We start from the raw sequence: 11868 nt of genomic DNA, 5'->3' as shown, positions 1-11868 counted from the left end.
TGAAACAAAACAGAGCGCTGGGAATGTAGTGCCTTAATTATTGTTTAGTGCCCCTGCGAGCTGCTTTGAGAAGGTTGTACCAACAGGGCAGGCTAATGTAACTAAAACCAGACCTGGAAAACCACCCTCTTTTTCCTTGGCAGAATATATCCATTCCCTGCTACGCCCATAACCCCTTCCTTCGTCTTTTCTGCCTCTCCCACAGCATCCTCAGAAGGACCAGCTTGTGCGTGCTCCCTTTGTTCGCCGTCTCTCGCTACTTGCTCTGCTGCGATGGGCTTTGACGCCACTCTTCTTTTCACCCCTTTCCACTTCTCTCTGACCTCATCTCTGAATTTGCTCCACGCCAGGAGCTGCTGTGCCACGGCAGAGCTGGGCACGCCAGGCTCTGGCTGCCGAAAGGTGCCCTCTCCCTCCACCCCTTGTGGGCTACGGCTTACTTGACTTTCTCTCTAAAGGCATAGTGTGAAGAACTACTGAATGTCAGAATACAGTTAAGGATTGTATTAGATGCTCACAGTCTCATGGATTTGCTGCTTGGGCAGCCTCGTCCAGTAACGCAACAGCCTGGGAGTTTTTAGCCCCGTTGATGGAAATGGGAGGTGGCAGGTTAGTGATGAACATGGTATAACAGATGACAACTCAGGCACCCCACGTTCCAGATCTGGCTCTGGGCAAGTCATTGCCCTTTTCTGTGTTGGTTTCCTCCTCTGTCTCCATTGAAATTCCCTGTTAGCAAGTGTCAGACGTCAGCTGGCTACTGCTGTGTTTTTGCGGTCAATAAGGAACTTCATCCAGTTGCTGTGTGCCACAGGAGCATCTTCTGAGGTTGACCTGCCATTCCCTCCTTCTACTGCCTTTAGTCTCAGTGGCCTTTGAGAGTCTCCTCCGTTGTACAGTTCACTTAAGGTGTATTAGGTGACCTTTGCATTTTGGAATAAGGCATGCATATAAAAGTGAAGCACTTGATTCTCATTGTCCATGGTATATAGAGTCTGATTCACCCACCGTCGGAGCAGTGAGATCTCACATACTGACTATTGTGATTCTCTAAAAGAATTTCTGTGGGTGTTTCTATAGATATGGAAGTATATATTCCTCCAGTACAAATCATGTGAAAATTTTACACCAGCCTACTCGCTGAAGTTGCTGCTGGTCAAAATTAGACTTGCATACAGATTTTACGAGCTAAAACAAATTCCCCTTTGATTTTCGTTAGACCATAAGGTTTAGCACCCCGCGCGCCAGCACAGAGAGAGGGCTGCAGGCTTCTGCCGCCAGCTGTGCTATGAACTGTCTGCCCAGCCTTCAACAGATCGCTTCAGCCCTGTCAAGAGTAGTTTCGGTGGTTTTAAGCCCAAATTTGAGCCTTTTAACTCCCTGCTGAGTCTCAGATGTCGTAGATAACCGCAACGTATTTTTGAAGCCAGTGGGTTCTCTGTCCGTCTCTCGGGGTTAGTCAGGTACGAGCAGCACCGCCGTTTGGCAATTTAATGGGAAGAGTGAAAAATTCCTGACTGCTGCTGAAAGTGTTAATGCCTGCGGCAATTACTGACTTTGCAGGTATTTGTGAATCTCATATTTATTAACTGCTTCGAGCCATAGACCCTCTTTTACTTGAGAACAGTCGGTACTTCATTTTTAAGTAACGCGTAATGATATTCCCCATTTGTGCCTTCTAGACTGTTAGTGCTGTCCTTAAAGACAGTCCTTCAGTATTGCCAAACCACTCAAGAAATTGTGGTTCCGGCCTCCAAGAATATTTTAGAAATTATGAGGTAATCTTAACTAATAATCAACCTCGCACCGTATTAATTTATCTTCTGGGTATAGAGTTAAATAGATTTCAGAATGTTCGAACTTTTCTCTATGAGTCCTCTATGAACTTAATTTTTATGTGAGCATTTGGGTCCTTAGGAAATCACAGGTTCCCTGGGACTGGCACTTCACAGGAAACAAAATATCTAAGGGATAGCGATGAACTGAGAATTTTTGCCAATTAACCACGGCTGCTTAATGGAATCAGATGTCTAAGTGATACGGGAGGACCCAGACCTACCACCGCCCTCCTGCCTGTGTGGTTTGATCACAGATCCGACAGTCTGGCGGCAACAACTGCCGGCAACCAACTCGAATTAACTTGTACAAACTGATAAAGGACAGAAACCCGCGGTAAGAGATCAACTGCTGCATCTCTGACCTCTCACTCCTGACCTTCAAGGAAGGTCTTCAAAAGACAATCCGACTACTAAAATTCCTGACTCTAGGATATAAAAATCACTCAGATATTGATTGCGTATTACATTATAATTTTTGCTACCACCGGCCATCCCTAGGCAATAATTATTGCTGTCTCTCTCGCCCTCTCTTTGTGCCATAAATGACATTATCAGCTGTCCTTTGGCTACTATCCTCCCTTTGATCAACAGGAACCAATCACCCTTTCCCTCAAATTGCCTAATTCATTAATATAATGAAGTTTAACTCAGAACAATTATTCTCAACCTGTATTTAGCTCTAAGGTTATTGCTTCTATTTCAGACCCGAGGAAGCCTTATGCGCCTGAAAGCGTGTCTAGTTTTTCCAAGTACAGCAGCTGACCTAATAAAGGGTGTCCCCTCTCCCTGCCCTTGCCTCACTTACGTCTCGCACTGTCCCCGCTACGACGCATCTGCCGGGCTCGTTCTTGCCCGGCTGAGCCTACAAACGAAGGCATAGCCGTGGTGAGCTACTATGGGAGGTGCTCTACTGGCCCAATTAATAGGAGGGAAGCGTAGGCATCACGTGGTGGAGCTGCTGGGTCTACAAGCCATCTGGCCCACCTTGCCTGGGATCGCCTTGCTGTCCCCGCGCATGCCGTGTGGCAGTGGCTGGTGGGAGGTGAGCGAAGGTGATGGTGACACTGGAGAGCCGTCGGCAAGGTTGACGTGAGGATCACCTCAGTAGATGGCATGCGTTTGGGGGCGATGAACTTTCGGAGGTCGGTAAGGTTGTTTTTTCTCAGTGTCTCTGAAGTCTCGGTGTCTGGTTTTAAGAATTCGGTGTTTGGAGCAGCTGCCCTGCCCGAAGTCAGATAGCAGAAGATCGGTTAAACGTAGGGTCCGGATCTCATCTCTACGTATCAGTCCTTTTTTAAATGTGTTGCTGTACAAACTCTCACCTCCTTTATTCTTTGAAATTCCTAGGTTCCCCCTCTCTATTTTTCTTCTCTTTTCCTTCAAGGTCTTCCTTAAAACTTGCGTTTCTTAGTTTCTTTCCCAAACCAAGTGTTCTTCCCATGCCGAGGTCTGTGCCTCACCATGTATAATTTGCAGCGTATTATCTGATGGAGACTGTAATCTCTTCAGGGCAGGGCTGTGTCCCTCTCCGGACTCACTGTTGCCTGTTTTACTCTACGGGGTTGAATAAGAAGGACAGAAATGGAAGAGTATACAGACACTCCCAAATAAACTGTGTATTTTGTGATCTGTGTTCAAGAAACAAATGCAGGAACGATTGTTATTAGTAACACGGTTTACGCTGTACCACTGGAGGCTATAGAAGAAGGAGATGCTTTAGGCAAAGAAGCTTCCTTTACAAAGCATTTGTGGAACATGTTTATCTAAAAATACACATAATTATGGTAGAGAACGATGTTCCTCTGCTAGTCTATAGTTAATTGTCAATAGCAACGGGGGACTCTTAAATCTTGTAAACAGTCCTGCTGTACTAATATCATATACTTTATCCCTTTCCCTCCTGCAGCATCCCGAAGCCCTTCCCAGGCTGATGGCCGCGGCCGCCGCTGCTGTTGAAGCAGTCGGTGTACCCCCATGCCCACCGAGGCGAGGAGGAGGAGGATGGCCGGAGAGGAGGATGATGACCCTGTTCACCTACAGCAGAGGTAACTGGGGGCAGGGAAACCTGAACTGGGCAGGGCGGATTTTTTGCCTTTTACAGTCACTGAAACTTTTCCTCTCTATATATGCTCTGTGGGTAATAATGCATTTTAAAATACATTTTGCTCTGAGGTCTCCAATGAGTTTGGCTTTTTGGATGCCTGCACAAACAGACTCCACTCCTAAATGTCTGCCTGACGAAATTAGAAATGAACGATATGTAAGTGGAGAACAGGGGTCGTCTGTGAGACTGGCTTTGAGATGACTCTCTACAAAAGTCAGAGTGGTTAGAGCTACGATTTTGGCTTTGCCTGTTTACCAGAGAGATCTGAGGTTGGCCAGCCCGACCCTGCTGCCGAGGGCATTGCTGCGGGGCGGCAACTGGCCCGTTCCCAGTCATGACCTTTGCATTTGCTGGAACAAAAGGCCCATTCTGGCTGGGAATGCTATGGCCAGGTCTCGCGTCGTCCGGTTCCCGGTTGCTTTTCGGAAAGAGCTATCTGTGCTCAAGTGCCCCGGCTTCGAGCCGCTTCTGTGGGGCACCATCATCTTGGATATTTTGGTCTTTTGTCATATCTAAAAAGGTATCTGTGTTATTTGCAAGCAGTTCATCACCTGCTAGCCAGAGTGGAGTTGTTTTCCTTAAGGATGCTTAGGATCACATAGCTCTTACAGGCAGAGGTGAAGATGTCCGTAGATGTTGGGATTAGTCACGTGACTGCTGCAGTTATCTTCATCCAGAGCCTTTTCTTCCACTCCCCGTTGGAGCTCCTGAACTCGAGGGCTGTATCTGATCTCCAGCCTTTCCCATAATGGCATTTATCTGGGCAGGATGAAAGACAAAGGGGAGCCCAGGCTGTATAACCTCTAGCCAGTTATTTCTTTCTTTACTTGGGGTTTTTTTTTTTTTTGTAACCACTTGATAAATCATGCTGTGGAGAGCCAGGAATGAAAGGATATGACCTGCTCCCTGTGCTCGCCTGCTCCTTGGCTTCCAGCAGCGGTTCCCATTTTGGTGGGCCTCCATTCCCCGTCAGCACAAGGTGCAGCCCTGTTTCTGTGCCTTGCAGAGGAGCCGTGAGGTTTCCTTCTCGCTTGAGAGCCCTGGGTGACCCCGGGGGTACAACGTCGCTGCTGTTGTAAAGCACCGCCCAGTCATCAACAGACTTCTATCCTCAGAAAAGCCCCATGTGGCATCGCTGTCCCCGTCCTCGAGGTGGGGACGGGTCAGAGGAGAGGTGGAGGAGCCAGGGACGAGGTGAGCTGTGGACTTTGGCACCACAAAGGTGGCCCTTGTTCTCCTGTGAAGTGCGCGATCCCTCCCACAGCACGGGAAAAGAGAAAGTGGTATTTGCTTTCCGTCCATTCAGGATCCTCTGCGTGATCGGGGTGTGCATAAACTGGGGACAGCTGCTTTTTGGGGATGTTTTCAAGGGAGCTGATGTCGAGTGGGATGAAATGGCAGCGACTGTCGCTTAACATAGACAGGGGCACAAATCCTTTCTGCGGGAGATGACCCGGGCCGTGCGGTGCCCACAACAGACGCGTTAATTGGTGTGTAACACTCAACAGCATCTGAGCAGCATGGGGATGAGCCAGTTGAGACAAAAAGAAGGAGAATTGTAAACTGGTCATTACCAATTGTAACTCTTTGAAGTCCTCCTAGAAGCAGTCCCCAAAAGCCCACCAAAACCCAGCGGGTTTATGCTGATGCCCGCCCGCGGTGCGGCCGGCCCAGGGAGAGGGTCTGTGCCGGGCGCTTTGCCGCTGTAAGCGTCGTTTGCCCTTGCAGAGGTCAGGTTCTGGGAGGCCACTTGCAGAGCAAATGCCTTCGCTGCGCACTTTGTCCTGGCGAACTGGAAGAACCTGACGGACTGGTGAAGCGGGGACCCTGCAGCCGGCTCCTGCCGGGACTCACTTGGGCATTTTTTTTTCTTCCCTCCATCGTCCCAGCGATGAAGTAACATTTGCTGAGGGGAGCCTTTCGACATGGCAATTGGCTCACGGGGCTGGGCTGAGGCACGGCTGGGTCTAGGATGCTCTAAAAATATATGTGACAAATGTAAACATTGGCTTTTGCCGGGGCGGTCGGTGTCACCGGGTGCTGCGGGTGGCAGAGGAGTTGGGGGGGGGGAGGGGGGAAACGCTTTCTTCCTCTGGGTTGGTTTTGGTTTTGGTTTAAAGCAGTTATTTAAAATTGTACCAGCTTCACGTACTAAAATTGCAGCTTTTCCGCCATCATGTTGCGGTAACCGTGTCTCGACAGGTAGGGGAAGAAACTGGAAGGGGGGGAAATAAGGAACTGAAGAAAGAGGAAGGACCTATCGAAGGGGAAATGCCTCCACCTCCTCCCTCCTCTGCTGGGCTCTGCTCTTTGTGCTCTTTTCTCTTTCATTTTAAGACGTGAAAGTGAACATAAAGATTAGGAAGGAAGGTGGTCTGAGCCCCCGCTTGTAGCCGAAGGGCTCTCCCCGCGTCCAGCCTCCCGGTGCGGCCGCAGCAGGGGACAGGGCAAGGTGACACGGCCTGGTGCCACGTCAGCAGCCTGCGCGCTCCTGCCCGTGGCTGCCAACAAAGGTGGCCATTGAGAGCCCGCCGTGTCTCTGCTCTCGGCGATTGTGCTCTGGGAACGGGGCTGAAACCACCAGCTTGCTTTTGCGCAGGCAGCTGATGAGCCACGTGAGCACGTTCTCCTCCTCCTCCTCCTCCTCCTCCTGTCCCGCAGAAGGTCTCTGGCAGGTTGCAGGCTGTAGGGCTGTGCGAGCGCTGGGACGGAGGACTGGGCTGGCTGGAAATGGGCTCCCGCAGGGGAACGAGCAACACCCACCCAAGCAGCCGCAAAGCAAACAAACGCGCTTTTCCCCAGCCCGTTGACTTTTTCTGTCAGCTGAGGATGCAACAGCAGACTAAGGGAAAATGTAGCTTTTTATTTCCCTCCCGTGCCCTTGCTAACTCCAGCCACCCGCTGTGTGCAGCCCCAGAAGCAATGCTTCTTTATTTTGTTCAAGGCACTTCTGCTCCAGAGCATAAAGTTACTCAGCATTTGCAGGACCAGGTCACTGTAGATATTTTTATTCTGTGTCTATTTTGCTCTGCCTCAGGCTGACGTATTCGTGTTATGGATGCTTCCAATTAGCAGTGCACGAATGTAAACAATGCTTTACTCATACGTTACAAATCGAAAGAGGTATTTATATTTATATTTTTTTTTTTAGTTATGTTTGCAAAAATGTATTCACCTTCAGATTTTCCTTATGCAAAAACGCAAGCACCTGCACTCCAGGGAAGGTTGGGCGAGCGGAGGGCGCAGGAGCCGGGCTACGCCACGCTCTATAAACAAACGGGTGGTTTTGAAAGCAGGACCTGGAGGAGTTTGCAAGTTTGCAAATGCATTTATTTAAGCAAGCAACCCATCTGCTCCTACCAGTAATGGCTTCGCGCACCAGTTGTGTATTTGCTGAGCTCACGGGCCGATGAGTTTTGCATATGTTACATGATTTGCACGAATCGATGTGCAACGCAGCCACACGTGCTCACATCTGCAGCACGCCCGCCGTGAAGACAGGGATTTGAAGAGTGACCTAGTTAGCACCTAGCAGCGGCCGGATCTTCAGGGCAAAAATAGACTTATTTATCTTTTTTGTTTGTTTTTAAGGAACTGTTAGAGTTTATTAGGCAGACCGGAGCAATGCCCGTTTCGTAGGGCTGCGGGACATCCCCAGGCTGCGGCTGCCACGAGGGCGAGGTTCGGAGCTGCTTGGCTCGCCCGGCTGGCCCGGGAGGGAAACTCCACGTTGCACGCGAAGGTAGCACAGCTGGATGGAGGACCTGCCCCCCTCGCAGCATTGCCGAGGACATGGAGATGCATTTTAATTCTAGCTAGGGAAGTGGGGAGGAGTAAGTCTTATCCGGAAAAAGAAAACGAGTCCCTCTATATGGGAAATATGGAATATAAGCAGAACTCCAAAGGTCCTACCTAGAAACATCTTTCTGAGCCCTTCAGGGTGTCGGGGGTCCCTGTTTCTATTTACGTGTCCATCTCCCACCGCTTCCTCCCGTGGTGGCACCTGAGGCTGTAGAAACCTCCCTTCTTGCCAGAAACCTTTCTGGATCTGGAAACAGCACTTTTTTCGCCAGGCTGGGCAACGCTTGCAGAATGACGTCACAGACCCTCGCTCGGGAGCGTTTGCCCTGGAGCTTGATTTAAGGACTGAGCTCTCCTGGCAAAACCCAGGAGCCGCTGCTGCGATACGCTCCCTTGAGCAGGCTGGGGAGAAAAGTGCAGGCCAGAAACTTAGGTTTTATCACCCTGTAATGCCCAGAGGCTCAAACCCGTGACAAAAGTCTCACTGGTCAAGGCAACGACTAAAAAAAAAGAAGAAAGGGGGAAAAAAAAAAACCCAAACCTGTCCTCTCTCGAGATTACCAACTAAACAACCTGTGAGCTGCAATAATTCTGCAAAAGGGTGCTCTCAGGAGTGTTTTTTACAGTGAAAGTAGTCATAAATAATAATAAAAAAATGCATGTGTATGTGTTTTACAAAGCAAGGGAAAAAGTTCTCCTCTTCAAGCCCGTAGCCTGTGAATAATTTGTGAACAAGAGAAGCAGCTCCATCTATCTTGCGCTGTATTCGTTACAAATCATTCGCTCGTGTGTAGATCTTCCTGCCGGGGTGGGAGCAGCAAATCCTCCTTCAGTTTTTGTCTGCTGGAAAACTCCTACAGCTGAACACGAAAAATGGAATGGGTAAGTAACAGGTGTAGAGGCGCACCTCAGGACGGATGTATTCCCGGGGCGGAGGGGCTGGGTGACGATGTTTATGGGGCAGCTGGTGGCTGCGGGGCAGGATTTCTGGCTGGCACACATTCCTGAGCCACGAGGGCTAATAATTTTGCAGGAAAACAAAAGCCAAGCCAAAAAGACCATCTCCAAACCTCCAGCGAGCAGGAAAACTGCCACTCCCCCCAGTGAAATGGCATCAGAGCATCCCGTCTTGGAGAAAACTCTGATTTTCAGAGCTCGCGGAAGGTCCCTAGGTGGCAACACTGCTCCTCCTGACCCTCCTGTGAGTCTCCTCGGGGTTGACAGACTCCCGAAAGCTCCTGCTTTGGAGATTATGTGACTAAGTGAGACCTGAAACTTCCATTCACAAATAAAAGCGAGAAAAAGAGTATGCGTTTAATGCTGGGGGCAGCAAAGGAAAGCGTAAACTTGTGATCGCCAAAAGGCTCTGCCATCTGAAGGCAAATTACAAGAACGAACAATACACCCAGGGACTTATTTATTTAAAAGAAATAACAAGGTTTTAAAGCCCAGTTTGTGACACCGAGAGGTGACTCACGATCCCTAAGTGCTTTGGGCTGCGCTTAGATATTTCTGTAACCGAAAGCCCAACAAGTAACAATTGCAGAAAGGTGGTCCCAGCCCTTCCAGCCTCCAGGAGCGGGACCCGGGATGCTCCGCGTGGCACCGAGGGACCCCTCGCTCCCTCCCCTCGCCCCTCTGTTGGGACTGCAAGCTCCCCGCGGGTCAGCTGCAGCTCTCCGTCCCTCTTCGCAGAGTTGGGGCCCCCTTCCAGGCCCCCCCATAAGACAAACACGGTACCGGAATCCCGAGCACAGGCACGGGCTGGACAGTGAAGGAGAAAAATGCCCACCCCCACCGCGCTCCTGATATTTTCAGGGGAAAAGCATCATCAGAGACCCAATAGATAAGGAGATTTTGGTGTCAGTCCTGCTTATCACGCCTGTGAGGGGAGTAGATCTGAGAAAGCCGTTAACTTTTTCCTTTTAATCTGTTTATTCCCTGCTGAGCCTGCGCAGACCGGCTGCATCTGTGCGCAGCGCTGCGGCGCTGGTGGCCCGCGCTTGTGAGCAGCTGCTCCTTCACCCGAACGCCCACCCCCCCAACAGAAGTACCAGTGTCGTTATGTCAGAGAGAAGGTACTTTTGCCCATCTCTTGATTAGATGACTTTTGGAGCCGGCTAGCACAGTAAAAATCGTGAATTGCAAATATTCTAATCAAACACAGAGTTGGAGTTTCATCCTGAGTTAATTACCTGCGTGTAGCGTACATCTGTTAGCTACAATAAATTACAGCAGGAACGGAGAATTTGATTGCAATATTCGCTTTGTGGATGATCTGCAGGTCAAGTATTATTCACTGAAGAGATTCATGAATAATTTTGAATAACTGGACCAATATATTTAGAAACTGCAATCTGCAAACAGGGAGAGAAAAAGCCTCAACTAAATTATACATTGTGTCTTTTTCCTGCAGCCCTGGGAATGGATGTGATTGCCTTACCACACTCCCTACTCTATGGTTTGGGGTTTTTTTCCCCCCGATAAACCTTAAAATCTCTCCGGCTGTATTAGCGCCCAGACAAGGATGGAGTCAGTCAAACGAGACCTGGCCACCCAGCTCCAGGGGGGCTGGCTTGCCACCCAGAAGATCTGAATGATACAGCCAAGTGTCCGCCAAACAGGTCCATGGACGAGGGCGAAGCAAATCCAACCCCAACGGGGGGTGCTTCACTTTCCCAAGCCGGCGGGGGCCCCGTGCGTGCGAGGTCCCCAAACCCTGACGCCACACGCCATCTCGTGTCAGGCGCTGGGAGCAGCTGGACGCTCCTGCCCCAATTTCCAGCCATCTGGCGTCATTTCAGGGATCAGGGACGAGGCTTTTTTTTTTTTTTTTTTTCCCTCTTTGCACCCCAAATATTGCAAAAAATAGGAAGATGTGACCGTGTGAGGAAGACCTTGGGTCCTCCATGCTGGGGCCGTGGCGGGGGCAATAATTGTGTGTGTCACTCTTCGGTGCTGGTGCTTGTTTTTGGCTCATGTGATTAAATTATAGGTTGGACGCTGCTGGATGGAGAACCTGACCCTGCCTGTTTATATGGTGAGTCCTGTTGAGGGCAGTGGGACCTCCTCTGCCCCACAGCTGTCTCTACAAGGTCCTGGTTGCACCTTGCCTTCTGTCCAGGGATGGAGTGACTTGGCCAAGGCCAACCTTGGAGTCGTTTCCAGAGGGAGCTGTGTGATTTCCAGCGTCGTCCCCAAGCACCATAGATGCAGCAATTGCAGAACAGCTTCTAAAGAGACTCGGGGCTCCAGAGTTGGAAGGGTTTGTGTCTGTGCCCATCGTCCCTCCTGCAGCACGGTGTGTTTGTGGGGGCAGCTGGAGGTAAGGTTCGTATTTTAAGATTTTTGGGGCTGGGATGTGGCTGAGATTTATCTGGCGCTCTGAGGAGCAAGTCTCTAATAGCAAGTAGCGTTTTCTTAGCAAGGCAGTAACCAACGCTGGCTGAGCATGACGTGCAAGTGCTGCTGGGTTTTTAAGATGTCCGTAGGCTTTTGTGCTTGTTCATGGGAGCGTTTTAAGTCGTGAAGCTGTTTTGAGGGGTGTGCTGCTGCTTGGAGAGGTGCGATGTGCAGGATGGGCTCGGGGGCTGCCTGCGCAGCAGAGACAGGCTGGACCGGCCGCCCTGCTCGGATCCGTGTGCGGATCATCCGGGGCTCGAACGGGAACAGCTTGTTTGAAGTTATCATAGGAAGGCACAGCGAGGGCTCACCTCCCCCCCCCGCCATGTGTGTTAACAAATATTGCATTTCATCTGCTATTTTATCATCCTGTCACTTGGTATTACGATACCCTTCTACAGCTCCTCGCAGTCAGCTTGCATTTTTGCAGCGCTAAATAACTCGATCTCAACAGCAACCTTCGTAGCCCACCTCTCCCATCCCTCTCCCAGACCATCCACGTCCAGCAGCCCAGGCCCTCGCCCAGGTCCCCTGGGACGCTGCCAATAACTTCCCTTCCTTGTGAAAACTGACCTTTCAGTCTCACCCTTTCTTGCCGATGTTTCAACCAGTCGTTGGCTCAAGAGACTGCCTGACCTCTCCCCGCAGGACAGCTGAATGTCAGAAAAAGCCTTGGGTGAGGAAGCTGCTCTAAGGCCTTGATCCAACTCGACTCTATCAGCT

Source organism: Rissa tridactyla, chromosome 15 (assembly GCF_028500815.1).
Source record: "Rissa tridactyla isolate bRisTri1 chromosome 15, bRisTri1.patW.cur.20221130, whole genome shotgun sequence".
Lineage (NCBI taxonomy): Eukaryota > Metazoa > Chordata > Aves > Charadriiformes > Laridae > Rissa > Rissa tridactyla.
This window is presented reverse-complemented; position numbering follows the sequence as displayed.